We start from the raw sequence: 17,197 nt of genomic DNA, 5'->3' as shown, positions 1-17,197 counted from the left end.
CACACTGGGAACACTGGGCATCCCGACAGCAGGCTGCAGTCACACATGCGCACTACTTATGTCCCCAGCCCCGACCACCTCTCCCCACAGGTGATTGGGGGGGTGCTGATGAGACAGCAGGGGATCACTGCGTGATTTCCGGGCCCATCTAGAACTTGCTGCGCAGGCGCGTCATCACCGGTGACCCACACCAGGCCACACCGAGGAAGGGCAGGAAAATGGCCGGGACCGGGGCTGTGAGAGGCTGAGTGCCGCCCCAGCTGGAATACCTTAGGGATAGTCTCCCTGATAGCCCCTCTACCTGCTAGTTACACGCTATACATAGAAGGGTGGGCTACTCCTTGTGTATCACACCGGGTGCCCCCATTTACGGCTTCCTGTGTGAAACCTAGAGACAACGACAGCATATTCCACACACAGAGTGGATCAGTCTCCCGTGTGCTGTGTGACCACGAGTCAGCACCCAACACAAATCAGCAAACGTTCTAATCTCTAGCGAGAAGAAAATAACGCCGCCAGAGACGCGCATGCGCGCTCACACCCAGGGCTCCTCCTCCAGACCAGCACTTCAGTTCCCAGAAGCCTCTAGTTCTGCTTCCGGCGCAGCTTTACGTCACGCAGGAAATATAAAGGGCTTGCAATGTGTGGGCGGCCTCTTCCAGCCTTCATGGCGCTGCGTGTTGGTCATGGCCTGCCGGCGTGCCGTGTACCTGCAGAGCGGGGGAAGCCGCGGGCGGGAGGATGAGGCCTGGAGTCGTGTACGTGCTGCCTGTGTCTCCGAGACATAGCTTGTGCAGGCTGGGAGCGGGATTCATCTGGCGGCATGTGGTCAGCGGTACTATGCCGGGCGGACACTGGCTGTTTAACGCCACCTTCATTCATTGTGTGACTTTACTCACTGACCTTTCTCCTTGTAGGAGTGCTAATATGACCTGAGAAATTCTGCGCCTGCGCTGACCTGCAGCTTCATGCTAAGGCGAAGGTACGTGTCACCTCTGTACAATTGGCCGGCTTACTCAATGAAACGTGTGGGGATGGCGCCTTCGCTCCCCAAAATTGCCTATATGCCCCCATACATGCTCCTCACATGATTGGAATGGGTGTTTGGCTGACTTTCTATCATACTTCTATGGGGACCTGTAGACTAATCTGTCGTGTGGTGCCAGATATCCTTTCTTTCCATCTGTGTATGGTTTTTTTGTTTTCACCCCCTTCCCTCTTTACACAGCCCCTTGGCCGGTGCAGAAACCTTAGTGACCTTCCCGTTAGAATTGCTTGTCTGCTCACCATGTCTGCTGGGGAGTGTCATGTGGAGAATGTTCTCTGATCTGCAGGCAGGATGAGCTGGTCAGATTGTTGCAGGAAAGGCTTCGGTAATACTTGTCATTTATTGAGTGAATTTTGTGGTTACGTGTTCCTATGTGGTGATTGACAGTCCTCTCTGTCACACTCTGAACTTGTGCATATGAGACCCAAGGATTTCAACAAACTAAAGTTCTTAATCTTTAACAATCCTATATTAGGGTCAATCCATATCAAGTGATCTAAGTCTTTAGATTTTTTTATTTTTATGAAGCACAACTTATTAACTACAAATTAAAAGTTTTTTTAACTTTTTTCTTCATTAGTTAATTTTTTAGACTTCTAATGTTTTGAAAAAGTGCAAATTTTGCCTGGTATGGCTTTACATTTTTTATCATATCTCGGCTAGAATTAAGATAGAGGTGGGAGAGGCATCATTGTTCTCAGAACGGTACCGGCTTCCATTTGATATGTCACAAGACAGTTTCTTTATATTTTGTTTTGGGAAATCGAATTCAAAATTTTGATGCACAATTTTAGAAACTTATGTTTTAAAATTGTGAAAAAATGCATGCTGTGTTCTTGTTTATACTTGTTCATGGATTCAACTTCAAATTTTTATTTTTTAAGCCTTGAATCATCGGATTTTATGTTTGTGAGTTTCTTCCCTTTTTTCTCTTCAAATTACAACTTATTGAATTCAACATTTATATGCAACAAAAAAAAATCCCGAAGTGCCAGAATAAATACATCTTAATCATCATAATACAACTTGCTCACCTGAATGCATTCAACAAGCCAAAAGAAAAAAGGTGATCATCTCTTCAAGTGTGATTTTCTAAATAGTCTCATCCTAATTACCGTAAATGCTCGAGTATAAGCTGAGATATTCAGCCCACTTTTCTGGGCTGACAGTAACCCTCTCAGCTTATACTCGAGTCATACACGGGAGGGGGAGCAGAGCTGTGTAATAATACTCACCTGCTCCTGTCGTGGTCCCTGCATGTCTTTTTGCCAGCAGCTTCTTCCTGTAGTGAGTGGTCACATGGTACCACTAATTACAGTAATGAATATGGACCCCACTCCCATGGGGGTGGAGCCGCATATTCATTACTGTAATGAGCAGTACCATGTGACCGCACACTACAGGAAGAAGCTTCCGGCGCTGGGAAACAGACATGCAGTGATAGCGCCAGGAGCAGGTGAGTGTAACGCAGTGCGCTATATTCACCTGCTCCCCAATCCACAGTTGGCACCGCTGCGGCTTCCACGTCCTCTGCAGTGACTCTAAGGTCAGAGGGCGCGATGTTGCGATTAGTGCACGACGCCCTCTGCCTGAACATCGGTGCAGAGGACGGGAAGACACAGCGGCGGTCGGCCCACCAGCATTCTGTAATGCTGGAGATAAGCCCCCCTCCCGCCCCATTTTAAAAGATGATAGAGGTTAGATTATACTCACCCAGGGGTGGTCCCAGTCCGATGGGCATCCGTTCTGGCACCTCCTCTCTATCAGATGACATCCTCTTGTCTTCACGCTCTGGCGCAAGCGTACTTTGTCTGCCCTGTTGAGGTCAGAGCAATGTGCGCAGGCGCTGGGCCTCTCTGAACTTTCCCTGCACCTGCACACTGTAGTACTTTGCTCTGCTCTCAACAGGGCAAACAAAGTACGCCAGAGCCAAGACAAGAAGACGTCATCCTATGAAGATGGGAGGCCTCGGACCGCCTGCCCAGGTGAGTATAATCTAACCTCTTTCTCATCTTTCAGGACACATCGGGGGCTTTTCTACAGCATTACAGAATGCTGTAGATAAGCCCCTGATGCCAGTGGGCTTAGCTCACCGTGGATTTTGGGGGGTGACTGGTTCCCTTTAATATCTGATTTTTGTTCACTTTTAAAATGTCTGAAACAGATGGGTTCTGCTTCCTGTAACCGATGTTTTAACAAACTCCTTCATAGTCCTGGTTTGTACAATACATGAATTTTCTCTCTCCATTTGAGGAGTTTCCTGGGTGTTCAGATTTGGTGTGAATATGGCCTCTCGAGGCTGGAGCTGCCGGCCTGTCATCTGCTCTGCATTCAGTCTACCCCTGGTCATTCTCAGCCCTCACAAAGCTTTCTCCTCTGTCCTCTCCTGCTTCTAAGCTGTAACATAATAAAATACAGTAATGACTAAAAATCATGGATTAGTTGGTAAATGGAGACCCCACACTAAAGGTACCGTTACACTTAACGATTTACCAACAATCACGACCAGCGATACGACCTGGCCGTGATCGTTGGTAAGTCGTTGTGTGGTCGCTGGAGAGCTGTCACACAGGAAGCTCTCTCCAGCGACCAACGATGCCGAAGTCCCCGGGTAACCAGGGTAAACATCTGGTTACTAAGCGCAGGGCCGCGCTTAGTAACCCGATGTTTACCCTGGTTACCATTGTAAAAATAAAAAAACACTACATACTTACATTCCTGTCGCGTCCCCCAGCGTCAGCTTCCCTGCACTGTGTAAGCACTGGCTGGAAAGCAGAGCGGTGACGTCACCGCTGTGCTCTGCTTTACGGTCGGCCTGTGCTGACACTGGGGGACGCAGGGAAGCTGACGCTGAGGGACGTGACAGGAATGTAAGTATGTAGTGTTTTTTTTTATTTTTACTTTTACAATGGTAACCAGGGTAAACATCGGGTTACTAAGCGTGGCCCTGCGCTTAGTAACCCGATGTTTACCCTGGTTACCAGTGAAGACATCGCTGAATCGGCGTCACACACGCCGATTCAGCGATGTCAGCGGGTGATCCAGCGACGAAATAGTCCTGATCATTCCCCAGCGATCAACGATCTCCCAGCAGGGGCCTGATCGTTGGTCGCTGTCACGCATAACTATTTAGTTAACGATATCGTTGCTACGTCACAAAAAGTTGTGTGACGGTACCTTTAGATCACAGGCTGAACAGATCTGAATGCGAATTTTCAAATTGACACTAAGTTGTCTTTTTTTAAAATATGATCCCAGCTTGTATTTTGGTACAGATGTGGCTAGGAGCATAGCAGGCACATGTGCAGTTTTGAAATTTTAAAATGAAACGTTTTATTTTTCAGAAATGCATTTTAAAGTTTTGCGTTTGTATGTGTAAACTATTATAGTTCTGAGTAGAATGGTGTTTATTTTGTTTCTTTCTTCTAGCCTGAGTTATGAGGAGGAATGTAAAGGTAGGCGACACCGAGATTCACACTTTGTCCGAACTTTGAAAATCAATTTAATAAAAAAACCTGGAATTTTCTTTCTTCACATTTTGCATTCTCTGACACACTATTGCCAAATAACCATGTCAAAAGAATTAAAAGTATAGAGGTGAAAAATCATTGGTTCACTTGACATGGAATGACCCATTATCCTTCTGCTTGGTTTCTTTATACCATGCTGACCAGATCTGACTGCATGTACAACATGGCAGGTTTCTTTTAAATGCAGCTTCATAAAAGAGAAAAGCTGGTACATACTTGTGTCCGCTTTAGGGTCCACAAAGATGAGCATATAAATATGATAACCCATGGACAGCACACTGACCCATGTTAATCAGTAGGGCTGTAAGAACTTTTTTTCTAACCTTGGAAAAATAATTGCAGCATGCACGGAGTCTGTCACCCATTCAGGGCTATGTGTGTGTAAAAAAAAAAAAAAAAAAAAAATCCCACATGGAACATACAATTTTTATGGCTACATTTCTATTCTAAACCTTGGAATCTATTTGATCAGGTACATTTTTTAATGAAAGAAAACTCAATCCAGCTTCAAGGAACTTATCAAAAATTACATTTGACAATGAACACATGTGCGTTCAAAATGCGTTGCTGCTTTCCTGTCCTCGTAAATGGCATATTTGCACATTTTTACACGCTCCAATAAATTTTTGATAAGTTCCTTGAAGCTGGATTGACTTTTGTTTCATTGGATTTTCATCAGGTTCTGTGGATCTTGTGCTTCTATCGCCTAGAGCCTGGGTGAGCTGTTTTTTTTGTTTTTCTCACATTACTTGATGCAGTTGTATAAAAACAAATCACACATAGCGCATGAATAAAAATTGGATTTGTTTTCTAGATGAAACTGCTGCTTTCTCATACCCTTGTCTGCAGCCGACCTTACAAGCAGTGTAGTCTCTAGTAGATTGGTGGTAATTTGCAGTGAAGTAGGTGTTATGGGTTCACTTCCATGGCCTTCTCATTCATGGTGTGTTTGCTTAAAACAATATTTCTTAAGTTCCTAGACATTTCTCAATTGCTGCTATAAGAAGGCCTGGCTATGATGACAAACTTGCCCTCACTGAATGTAATGACGATTCACAAACAGTACTCAGCTGAATCTGAGCCAGATCTTTATAGCAGATGGGCTGTTGTATCCAGCTCCACCTGTTCTAGTCTGAAATAGCCAAATTGACTTTTTTTTTTTCTTCCTATTTCCAGCAGCAAAAGTCTGAGGAATGGGTTCTTCCAGGCAGCAGGTAAGCGTCCTTTGGTGTAAAAGTATGTACTGCAGTGTCTTGATCAAGTAAGGATGTCAAACTTGCCCTCACTGAGAACAATGTTCACAAATGAGTGTTGCTAAACTCGATCTGAGCTTGAGCGAGACATAATGACATGTATTGATGTCGGCACTTTTGTGTTGGGTTGTTTGCTCTTATTCTTCATTGTTTCTAATGTTTTGACTTTCTCCACACAGGAACAGTGGTGTTATCTGTCAGAAGAGGATTACTACTGGATCATCAGAGCCTTCTACATTAAACTGAGGAATATGGAGTAGTTAATAAAGTGGTTATTTGAACTTTGCGTGTCTTATAATTCTGATAACTTTTATCCAACTGCTTCATAGGCCAATCTTTCTTACCATTTTTCCCTCTTTATTTCCCCCTTTGTTAACAGTCAATGTGAGTACATTAAAATACTTACCTGCTGTTTTCTGTGCTGCTCATGTCCTCTCCTGCATTACCTGACCACATTGGTGTGCTGGCTGTTTTATGCATGGACCTGAAGTCAGTTTCTCAATGTAAGTCTGAGTTTCAGAATGAGGCTAACATTAATAAAGCGTAGTGCTGAGCAGATGTGCTCAGATAACATCTTGGGGTTATCTGGGAGTGCTGGTATATTGTGTTAATGTTCCTGTGGCTGTTAGGGCAGTCCCACACGTCCAGATAATTCCGGTACCGGAAAAAATCGGTACTGGAATTATCCGTGTCCGTGTGCCCTACGTTTGTGGTACATCAGTGTGGCACACATGTGCTGCCCGTGTGCCCACTAGGTACCACACGTACCAGCATCTGGCGCTGAAGCTGCGATTCATACGTTCCCTGCAGCAGCGTTTGCTGCAGGGAACATATGAGTATTAGTGTTTAAAATGCAGATCCAGGTCCTCCCACCCCCTGTGCACCCCCCCTGGTGTGACTAAAATACCTAGCCTCCGGATCCCTCGCTGTAGCATCCTCTCCTGGCCGCAACGTCTCCTGTATGCGGTCATGTGGGGCTGCCGATTACAGTACTGAATATGCGGCTCTGCCCCTTTGGGAGGCGGAGCTGCATATTCATGATTGTAATCGGCGGCCCCACGTGACCGCATACAGGAGACGCTGCGGCCAGGAGAGAACGCTACAGCGAAGGATCTGGAAGCTAGGTGAGTATTTTAATCACAGTGGGGGTGGTGCACAGGGGGTGGGAGGGGGGGGACCTGGATCTGCATTTTAAACACTAATATTCATGTTCCCTGCAGCAAACGCTGCTGCAAGGAAGATATGAATCGCGGCTTCAGCACCAGTGGGGGGGGACAGCGCTTAATGTAGCGCTGTCTCCTGCACTGCACACGGACAATGTCCGTGTGCGGTACGTGTTTTACACGGACCCATTGACTTTAATGGGTCCGTGTAATCCGTGCGCTCCCACGAACACTGACATGTCTCCGTGTTTGGCACACGGAGACACGGTCCGCAAAAAATCAATGATATCTGAAAAGATGCATTGATTTTTATGTGTCTACGTGTCAGTGGCTCCGGTACGTGAGGAAACTGACACTTCACTTACTGGAGCCACTGCTGTGTGAAACCGGCCTTAGACAGCCTGAACATGTGAGAATTGCCTGTTAGACAGCCTGGAGACTTGTGAGGATGCCCTAACAGCCGCAAATCGTGGAGCTGCAGGCATTTTCATAATATGAGGCACTTAGATAACACATGAGCATGCTCAGATGTTATCAGAGGATGTTTGCTCATCTCTAAAGCAACTGTCTGCTCTGAGATGGCAAGTTAGAGCTATGGTTACATGATGCTGGTATTGAAAGCTGTGGGCTCCCCAGGGTACAGCAAAGCTGTGTACAGGGAAAGCAGTAACCACTAAATTTGTCAAATAAACCTTTACTGTTAGGTTATGCTTCAACCAACCACCAGTGGTGGCTACAGCCACCACTTCAGCAGGAGCAACAGGAATTGCTCCAGAAGCCAGAGAAGAGATGCCCATCCTGTCCCCATAGGAAGCAAGCACCCCAGCAGCCTCATTGGGGCAGCAGTGAGGGCCACTCAAGCAGCGGACAGGGTGCAGCAGGAACCGGTAGCCATCACAGTGCCAGAATGGAATAGTCTCCAAGGGAGATCTTTCTGATGTCATCCAACCTACTCCTCTGGTACCCATATAAAGTGGAGAGTGATCTACGAGAAAGTGCAGCAGGCTAATGTCCTTTTTATTTTTCTTTCTCATCCCCGCTCCAGAAAACAATCAGAGAGCGGAGGAGAATAGGAGGTCTCTAGATAGTGTAGATCTAAGGGCTCATACTTGCAAGAAAAATGGACTGGTGCAATCTGATAAAAAAAAAATCGTATTGCACTCGGGCCAATGTTGTTCAGTGGGTGACATCTCATCTGCTATTTTTTACTCAGCCGAAATCGGACTGAGAAATAAATGGCAGTATGCTGCGAATCTCGGACGAGACTCGCCAATGCAAGTCAATGAATGCAAGAAAAAAAACGCACAGCACTCGCACAATGCGAGTGCTGTATGTTTTTTACGCACCGGTGTCCTTTGAAAAGCCCGGTAAAAATCACACTGACAGGTTGTAATAGAAAAGTGGGAATTAGAACTATGTGTAATAGGTTTTCCAGGAGTCTATCATGACAGCACCATCAGGAGGTTGTCCTTATCCTTGATAGGAACACACAAGAGGTTAAAAGGTCCCTCCCTCCACCACCCTCTTGTGTATTTCCTGTCCCTATCAGGGACTGACTCAGAAGAGGATTACCTTTCATCGTTTTAGGAGCAGGAGCTCCAGTGGATGGATACAGGAGGATTGGGCTGGGATCCTCGTTATCTCTCCCCTTTCTCCTGCCAGAGGCTGACAGCCCCCTGATCAAGTGGTCCCTCAGCCTGGTCCACTCCAGGAGGAGCACCATCAGGAGGTTGTCCTTATCCTTGATAGGGACAGGAACACGAGTTTAAAAGCCCCCTCCCACCACCACCCTCAGTGATTTTGTAAGTACCACACAAGGATGGATGCAACTCTATTTCACATTCCTTCTACATACGTTATGGTCACATATCAGAAATGAATTATTTAAAGGGAGGGAATATAATTGGTGCCATCATGATGGACTCCTGGAAAACCTATTACCAGCAGGTCTAATGCCTACTTTCCAGGTTGTCCCTCCTAACGGCACCATCAGGAGAATGCCAGAGGATACATTAAGGGTGGGACTACTTCCTGGAGGATCTTCCCAAAGGACAATGTTCCTATCGAAAAAACACAACACCAGTACACAGGCAGATATGCTTACCTGTTCAGGGCCTCTAAACAATTGCACTAACCAAGGTGCTGCTGACCCAAATAAAGATGGCAAATACAGAGGTGCAATAATACCGATAAGGCAGCCAGCCTAAAGGGCAGTCTCACACGTCCAGATAATTCCGATACCGGAAAAATCGGTACCGGAATTATCCGTGCCCGTGCGTTTCTGTGGCACACGTGTGCCGACTGGGTACCACATGCACCATGCAGGAGACAGTGCTAGAGATAAGCGCTGTCCCCTGCATCTGGTGCTGAAGCTGCCATTCATATCTTCTCTGCAGCAGCGTTTGCTGTAGAGAAGATATGAAAAATCCCTTTTTTTTTTTTGTTTGTGTTTAAAATAAAGATCCCTGTCCACAACCCCCTGTGCGCCCGCCCGCTGTTATTAAAATACCCGGCTCCCTTGCAGCGTCCTGTCCTGGCTGCACCTTCTACTGTATGAGCGGTCACGTGGGGCCGCCCATTACAGTAATGAATATGCGGCTCCACCCCTATGGGAGGTGGAGCCGCATATTCATGATTGTAATCGGCGGCCCCACGTGACCGCTCATACAGTAGAAGGTGGGGCCAGGACAGGAAGCAGCGTCAGCGAGGGAGCCGGGTGAGTATTTTAATAACAGCGGGCAGGCGCACAAGGGGTGGGAGGGGGGTGGGGTTAGGGATCTTTCACCCTCGGAGCTTTTTCCGCTTTTTCATTTTCGTTTTTTGCTCCCCTCCTTCCCAGAGCCATAACTTTTTTGTTTTTCCATCAATATGGCCATGTGAGGGCTTATTTTTTGCGGGACGAGATGTACTTTTGAACGATACCATTGATTTTACCATGCCATGTAACAGAAAACGGGAAAAAAATTCCAAGTGTGATGAAATTGCAAAAAAAGTGCAATCTCACACTTGTTTTTTTGTTTGGCTTTTTTGCTAGGTTCACTAAATGCTAAAACTAACCTGCCATTATGATTCTCCAGGTCATTACGAGTTCATAGACACCAAACATGTCTAGGTTATTTTTTATCTAAGTGGTGAAAAAAAAATCCAAATTTTGCTAAAAAAAAAAAAAGAAATGCGCGATTTTCCGATACCCGTAGCGTCTCCAATTTTCGTGATCTGGGGTCAGGTGAGGACTTATTTTTTGCGTGCCGAGCTGGCGTTTTTAATTATACCATTTTGGTGTAGATACGTTCTTTTGATCGCCCGTTATTGCATTTTAATGCAATGTCGCGGCGACCAAAAAAACGTAATTTGGGCATTTAGATTTTTTCTCTCGCTACGCCATTTAGCGGTCAGGTTAATCCTTTGTTTTTATTGATAGATCGGGCGATTCTGAACGCGGCGATACCAAATATGTGTATGTTTGATTTTTTTTTAATTGTTTTATTTTGATTGGGGCGAAAGGGGGGTGATTTGAACTTTTATATATTTTTTATTTTTTTTATATTTTTAATCACTTTTTTTTTAAAATTTTGGCATGCTTCAATAGCCTCCATAGGAGGCTAGAAACATGCATAACTCGATCGGCTCTGCTACATAGAGGTGACGTACAGATCACCTCTATGTAGCAGAAATGCAGGGTTGCTTTGAACGCCGACCACAGGGTGGCGCTCAAAGCAATCGGCCATCAACAACCATAGAGGTCTCAAGGAGACCTCTGGTTGTTATGGCGATGCACTGCTGACCCCCGATCATGTGACGGGGGTCCGCAGTGCGAGCAGCTCCGGCCGCGCGGCCGGGAGCGCTAGTTAAATGCCGCTGTCAGCGCTTGACGGCGGCATTTAACTACTTAATGGGCGCGGGCGGATCGCGATTCCGCTCGCGCTCATTGCGCGCACATGTCAGCTGTACAAAACAGCTGACATGTCGCGGCTTTGAGGTGGGCTCACCGCCGGAGCCCACCTCAAAGCAGGGGATCTGCCAGCTGACGTACTATTCCGTCAGCTGGCAGAAAGGGGTTAAAACAAAAAAAAAAGATTTTTCATATCTTCTCTACAGCAAACACTGCTGCAGAGAAGATATGAATGGCGGCTTCAGCACCACGTGGGGGGGGGACAGCGCTTACTGTAGCGCTGTCTCCTACACGGCACACGGACAGCTGCGGTGCGTGTTTTACACGGACCCATTGACTTTAATGGGTCCGTGTAATATGTGCGCTCCCACGAACCCTGACATGTCTCCGTGTTTGGCACACGGAGACACGGTCCGCAAAAAATCAATGACATCTGCACAGATGCATTGATTTCAATGTTGATACCAGAACCAGGCAACATACTTGATACCGAGGGGGAGATCAAGCACTAAGTAGTGCCACACAGCCCCTCACCAAGAAAAAGAACCAACTCCACACAAGCCATAGATAATAGGAGTACACAAGGAGCATATAGGTAGTTAAATAGTAATAATATTTTATTGAATAATCATTAAATTTAAAAGTGCAATCAATATACATAATATATACTAAAAAACAGTACTCAAGGATGAAAATAGTGAGTGGGTATCCCCCGGTGTGCACCATCTAAGGAGCCGACATGCAACCCAAAGGGTGAAAGAGATTTGCTGCATAAAGATCCATGTCACATTAATCCATATGAAATGCCAGCCGGCGTGAAGTGACAGGTAAATAAGAAACGGCTCTTACCAATACGGCACCAAGACAGGGCACACCGGACGGGATCCACAGGCCAAGACCCCCGACACGTGTTTCGCCCACAGGTGAAGTAGCTTTATCAAGGGGAGATGCCCGAAGCTGTAACCGGCACCCTTAAATGCTACCGGCCCAAAGACGTGACGGGTCACATGCTGCGAGTCGGCGAATGAATGCGGGGTAAGTTGGCGCATGCGTGCGCCGCCCGCCGAGTCCAACATCACGGAAGGCGTCATACCCCGTGCGGGCGCCTGGGAAAGAAGGACCCAGAGCGCACGCGCGAGGCAGAAAAGACGCCGCCGCAACGGAGGACAGGGAAGGAGACACAGCGCATGCGCACTCCCGCAAGCCGCCGGCCCCAGGTAAAAGGTCAGGAACTCCTATGCAAGGAGTCCTGCCCCAGATCGGGGAACAGAGGCAACCCAAATAGCAGTGGAATAGCATTGAAATAAATAGTAACACATGAATGAAAAGACAGCTGGTATACAGAAATAGAACAGATCTCCAGCCGCAATAATATCATAATACAAGTGGCATAACACATGATAGGTAGGAGACTTGATGGTCACATTCATGTTGGTTACAGAGAATAATAGCTGCACCATGATGGGAAGTTTCTGCCAAGGTCGGTAGCAGTGTAGAAATAAGGAAATGCCAGGAGTTCGGACATCAATGGGTTACTGCTAAAAAAACATACAACAGAATATACGCATAAGTGAAATACTTAAAAACGGAGGGCAAGGGATGAACACAGGCGGAGACACCTGTTGCGAATTCCGCTCTTGGGCTCCCTCCGGTGGTTGTAAGTGGCACTTTTGTGAGTTCTGCTCTTGGGCTCCCTCTTGTGGTTTCTAGTGGTATGGCTGCTCCTTGGAGTTTTAGCTGTCATCAGCTGCCTCCACTTATCGTCTCTTCTGCTCGCTATTTAGGTCTGGCTCTTTCTTCAGCCAGTGCCACTTGTAAATGGTTCCTGGGTGGATTCACATCTCTTTGGAGTTCCCTGTTATCCTGACCAGTTTAGCTAAGCTAAGTTTTTGCTTGCTCTTTTCTGTCCATAGATTGTGGACTTATCCATTCTGTGCTTTCTATGTTTGTCCAGTTTATCAGTGTGAATTTATTCTGTCTTGCTGGAAGCTCTGGGAGGCAGATTTGCCCTCCACACCTTTAGTCAGGTGTGGAGATTTTTTTGTAAACTCTGCGTGGATTTTTGTAGTGTTTTATACTGACCGCACAGTATTCCATCCTGTCCTATCTATTTAGCTAGACTGGCCTCCTGTGCTCATCCTGGTTTCATTCTGTGTATGTCTTTTCCCTCTCCACTCACAGTCATTATTTGTGGGGGGCTAATCTATCCTTTGGGGATTTTCTCTGTGGCAAGATAGTTTTCCTGCTTCTTTCTTTATGGGTAGTTAGCCCTTAGGCTGTGACGAGATGCCTAGGGAGAGTTAGGAGCATTCCACGGCTACTTCTAGTGTTGTGTTGAGCTTAGGGACTGCGGTCAGTACAGTTACCACTTCCTTCAGAGCTCGTTCCATGTTGCTCCTAAACCACCGTATCATAACAGACACCGTAACAAAAAGGAAAAATACATGAAAAATATGTACATAGGATCCAATAGAAGTTGATTGCCAAAAAAGGAGAGAAGGGGAAGAGGGAGGCAGGGGGAACTAAACTGCGCCAAAGAATAAATCAGAGAAAGGAGGAGAAGCTTAAGGACTCATTGAGACCTCTGGGTGTCATAGTATCCACCCAGACGATCCAGCCAGCCTCACGCCAGGACCTTTTTATAGTTGCCGCCTCTCACGCCTAAATGAATGCTTTCGATGCCCCTGACCTGGAGAGTCCCCGCATCACAATCGTGAAAATGCTTAAAATGGCGGGGAATTGTCTTCAGGTCAGAGGCATCGTCCACCATCCTAGCGGCACGTATGTCCGTCACGTGTTCACGGACACGTATCCGTAACTCCCTGGATGTTAAGCCAATATAAATTAGGGAACATCCGCACGTAGCATAGTACACCACATTAGATGTACCGCATGTAATGCGTTGCCTAATAGAAAACTCTTTGCTACCATCAGAGGATTTAAAAGTTGTAGCTCGTACCATATTAACACATGCCACACAGTGGCCACATTGGAAAGAACCCAGCGTGGCACCCCTAGTACTAAAAGGGTTAGTTATGGATGCGACATAATGGCTGCGGACCAACAAACTACCCAAATTAGGGGATCTTTTAGCAGTCATGAGTGGAAATTCACCTAAGGCCTGCTCCAGAGAGGGTTCGGTTTTCAGGACCGACCAATGCCTTTTTAGTATGTTTCTCATATTTAACCATTCATGGTTGTAAGTTGTAATAAACCGAACTTTTTCTCCATCTGTCCCTCTCCTTCGTCCGCTGTTGTTAGTATATAGAAGATCTCTACGGGGTGTTCTGGCCCTTTTCAAACCTCGTTTGATGCTTCTACGACTGTATCCACGGTCTTTGAAGCGTCCCTCGAGGTCAACCGCCTGCGCAAAGAATCTGTCACCTGTCGAGCAAATCCGCCTCATTCTAAGGAACTGTCCGACCGGGACGGCCCCAATGGTGGTGGGATTGTGTGCAGAATCAGCATGCAACAAAGCGTTAACTGCTGTCGACTTCCTGAAGACGTCAGTCTGGATCCGGCAGCAGTTGTCGATTTCCAGCCTGACGTCCAGAAAGTCGATAAACTGTGGGTCAAAATTATATGTCAACTTAATATTGAAAGGATTCTCATTTAGTTGACCCATAAAGTCCCCGAGCTGCCGCGCCGTACCCCCCCCCCCTCACATAAAGAGGACGTCGTCTATATATCTAAACCAGCACAGCACATGGTCCACGGCCTGAACCCCCCCATCGCAAAAAATATACCTCTCCCATGAGCCCAAGAAAAGATTGGCGTATGAGGGGGCACAGGCCGCGCCCATGGCTGTGCCATGTTTCTGCAGGTAAAATGCGTCTTTAAAGGTGAAAAATTATGGGTCAGGGCGAAGCGCAGCAGCTCGAGGACTAAACCACACATGGGGCCGCCCAGGTCGGAGGCCCCCCAAGAAGAGGCGGACTGCAGCTAAACCTTGTTCATGATCTATGCACGTGTACAGAGTTTGCACATCGGCGGTGACCAGGAGGACACCAGGGTCCACAAGGACACTGTCAACCCGTGTAAGGACGTCCGTCGTGTCTTTAACATAAGATGGTAATGTCTCGACCAAAGGCTTTAAGTAAAAGTCGATGAATTTGCAAATGGGGTCACATAGGCCCTCAATGCCTGACACGATCGGACGTCCTGGTGGGTTGACGGGGTCCTTGTGGATCTTGGGAAGCAGATAAGAGGTTGGTATCTTTGGGGACCTCACTGTCAAACCTTCCAAAACCTTCCTATCTATAATCCCCTCCTCAAAGGCCCTGCCCAGGATGACCTGTAGCTGAGACGAAAAGGAGGACAGAGGGCTGTGGGTTAATTTTATGTACGTAGAGGTATCCCTCAACTGACGAAATGCCTCTTTTTCATATTTATCGCATGGCCAGATCACTATGTTCCCTCCCTTGTGAGCCGGTTTAATAACAACATCCTCAAGGGCCTGCAACTCTTTAATAGCCTTTCTCTGCTTAGATGTAAGATTATCAAATTTGCGTCTTGAGGATAAACGTCTGAAGTCCTCAGTGACCAGACGAGTGAATATGTCCACTGCAGGGCATAGTGACAAGGGAGGGAACCTAGTTGATCTGGGCATGCATGCAGGTGGAAACCTACCTTGAGGGTTACTTGATTGTTCTTCTAATAAATCCTCCAGAGCCTGCAAAGCCTCCCTCTCCGTCTCAGATAGAGGCTCCTGGGCAGGGTTACTCCTATGGTGTAATTTTTTTAAAATAAGTTTTCTGGAGAAAAGATGGAGGTCCTTCATAGCTAGAAAATAATTGAAAGAATTAGTAGGTGAAAAACTTAACCCCTTACTCAGAACCTCAATCAGAATATTCGAAAGGGGCCGTGTTGACAAGTGTAATACCTGGAGGCCCCCACTGCTGCTTGTCCCCATTGATTTCAATGTGTCTACGTGTGTCAGTGGCTCCGGTACGTGAGGAAACTGTCACCTCATGTACCGGAGCCACTGACATGTGAAACCGGCCAAAATCAGGAATTGGCCGCTTGGTACACCTGTGCAAACAAATAATCACACAGACATGGAGAGCATATGGCTCAAAGCCTATTAATGACGTCATATAGCGGGCTAACCATTGCTGTCTATAATGCATCCTGTGTGAATAGAGGCCACCGTTTACAGAGCCATCTAGGGCCCAGCTGCACTCTGAAAAAATATAAAGTGCACAAAAACTTAACAATATATGCAAGGTATTGATATTATGGCCACGGTACTTAAGCCGGCAACCCACGTCAAGGATCCTTACATATTGCCGGTCCTAATCTAACAGAAAAAAAACCATAAGAGGAAAAACCTCCACTGTTCTAGACAAAAAAACAGTACACAGGCAGAGATGCTTACCTGTCCAAGGCCTCCAAACAATTGCAGTAACCAAAGTGCAGCGAAACCAAATAAAGATGTCAAATACACAGGTGCAATAATACCGATAAGGCAGCCAGCCTACAATCAGGTATTGGCCGCTTGGCACCCTACGAGAGAGGGGATCCGCCCACCATCAGGACAGGAACCTACAGGTTAAAAAGGGGTGGTCCCCCTTGCCTCCTCAGTTTGGGTTTCCTGTCTTAGATGGGAACAGACAGGTTGAACTTACCCAGGTCCAACAGCCTCTGCGCGGTGTCTGAGGGAATGGCAGAGTCTGGGGTGCTGGAAGCAGCTTCGGGGGTGTTCTAAATGCAGACCACTCAGCTGGAGGCATGGATGTCGCGATCCCAGGGTCTGGGGAAGGCCACCCTGGGTCGCCCAGTGCTGGTGGGGGTCCCGGCGTTTCTTTCAGGAGCAGCGGAAGGCAAAACGCCTGTGACCCGGAAGTTGATTCGGCGTGGTCTAGCCGTCTTAGGACAACACGAGTGCTGTGGAAGGCGTGCAGCAAGATGTCCTCTGTGGGGGATACAGAGCACCTGCAGGTGTCGGAGATGCCAGAGCAGCACAGGAAAGGCAGCGGTAGCAGCCGCTCTAGAAGCGGCAGCGGAGTGGTATGGGGGTGGCAGCACTCGAGTGCCCCAGCGTCACACAGCGATTCTCCGGAGGAACCGGTACTCCTCCAGACAGCTTTCTGTGGTGTTTGATGTGCACCTACTAGCTGAATATCCCCGCTTTTTGTGCTTTTGTTTTAGGTTAAAAAAAACAGCTAAAACCAAACACAAGCAGTGTGCTTTATGCACAGCACTTTTGCAGGACAGCTATATAAAAAAGCTTTGTCAGGCCTGTATATGCCAGGCAATCACAATTCCCTGCTCCCTGAGAAAAGTCACTTCTGCCATCAGTTTGGAAAAAA

The 17,197-nt window shown here is 47.0% G+C and overlaps 1 long non-coding RNA gene and 1 other non-coding gene across 5 annotated transcripts; both read left to right on the top strand.

Annotated features, from left to right (window-relative positions):
• Positions 1-607: 607 nt before the first annotated feature.
• LOC138669916 (uncharacterized) lies at positions 608-6,243 on the top strand. 4 transcript variants are annotated; one of them, XR_011319267.1, is made up of 4 exons: positions 608-758; positions 918-982; positions 5,755-5,792; positions 6,011-6,243. It is a non-coding gene; the product is annotated as an uncharacterized lncRNA (long non-coding RNA). The 4 variants fall into 4 exon arrangements; XR_011319269.1 differs by having other exon boundaries at positions 637-835; XR_011319268.1 differs by having other exon boundaries at positions 638-828.
• Positions 5,836-5,913, top strand: LOC138673239 (small nucleolar RNA SNORD103/SNORD85). The gene has a single exon (XR_011319894.1). It is a non-coding gene; the product is annotated as a small nucleolar RNA SNORD103/SNORD85 (small nucleolar RNA).
• Positions 6,244-17,197: the final 10,954 nt, after the last annotated feature.

The sequence above is a fragment of the Ranitomeya imitator genome, chromosome 3 (genome assembly GCF_032444005.1).
Source record: "Ranitomeya imitator isolate aRanImi1 chromosome 3, aRanImi1.pri, whole genome shotgun sequence".
In the NCBI taxonomy this organism is placed as follows: Eukaryota; Metazoa; Chordata; class Amphibia; order Anura; family Dendrobatidae; genus Ranitomeya; species Ranitomeya imitator.
Note: the sequence above shows the minus strand (reverse complement) of the source record. Positions and strands in the feature narration are given on the sequence as shown.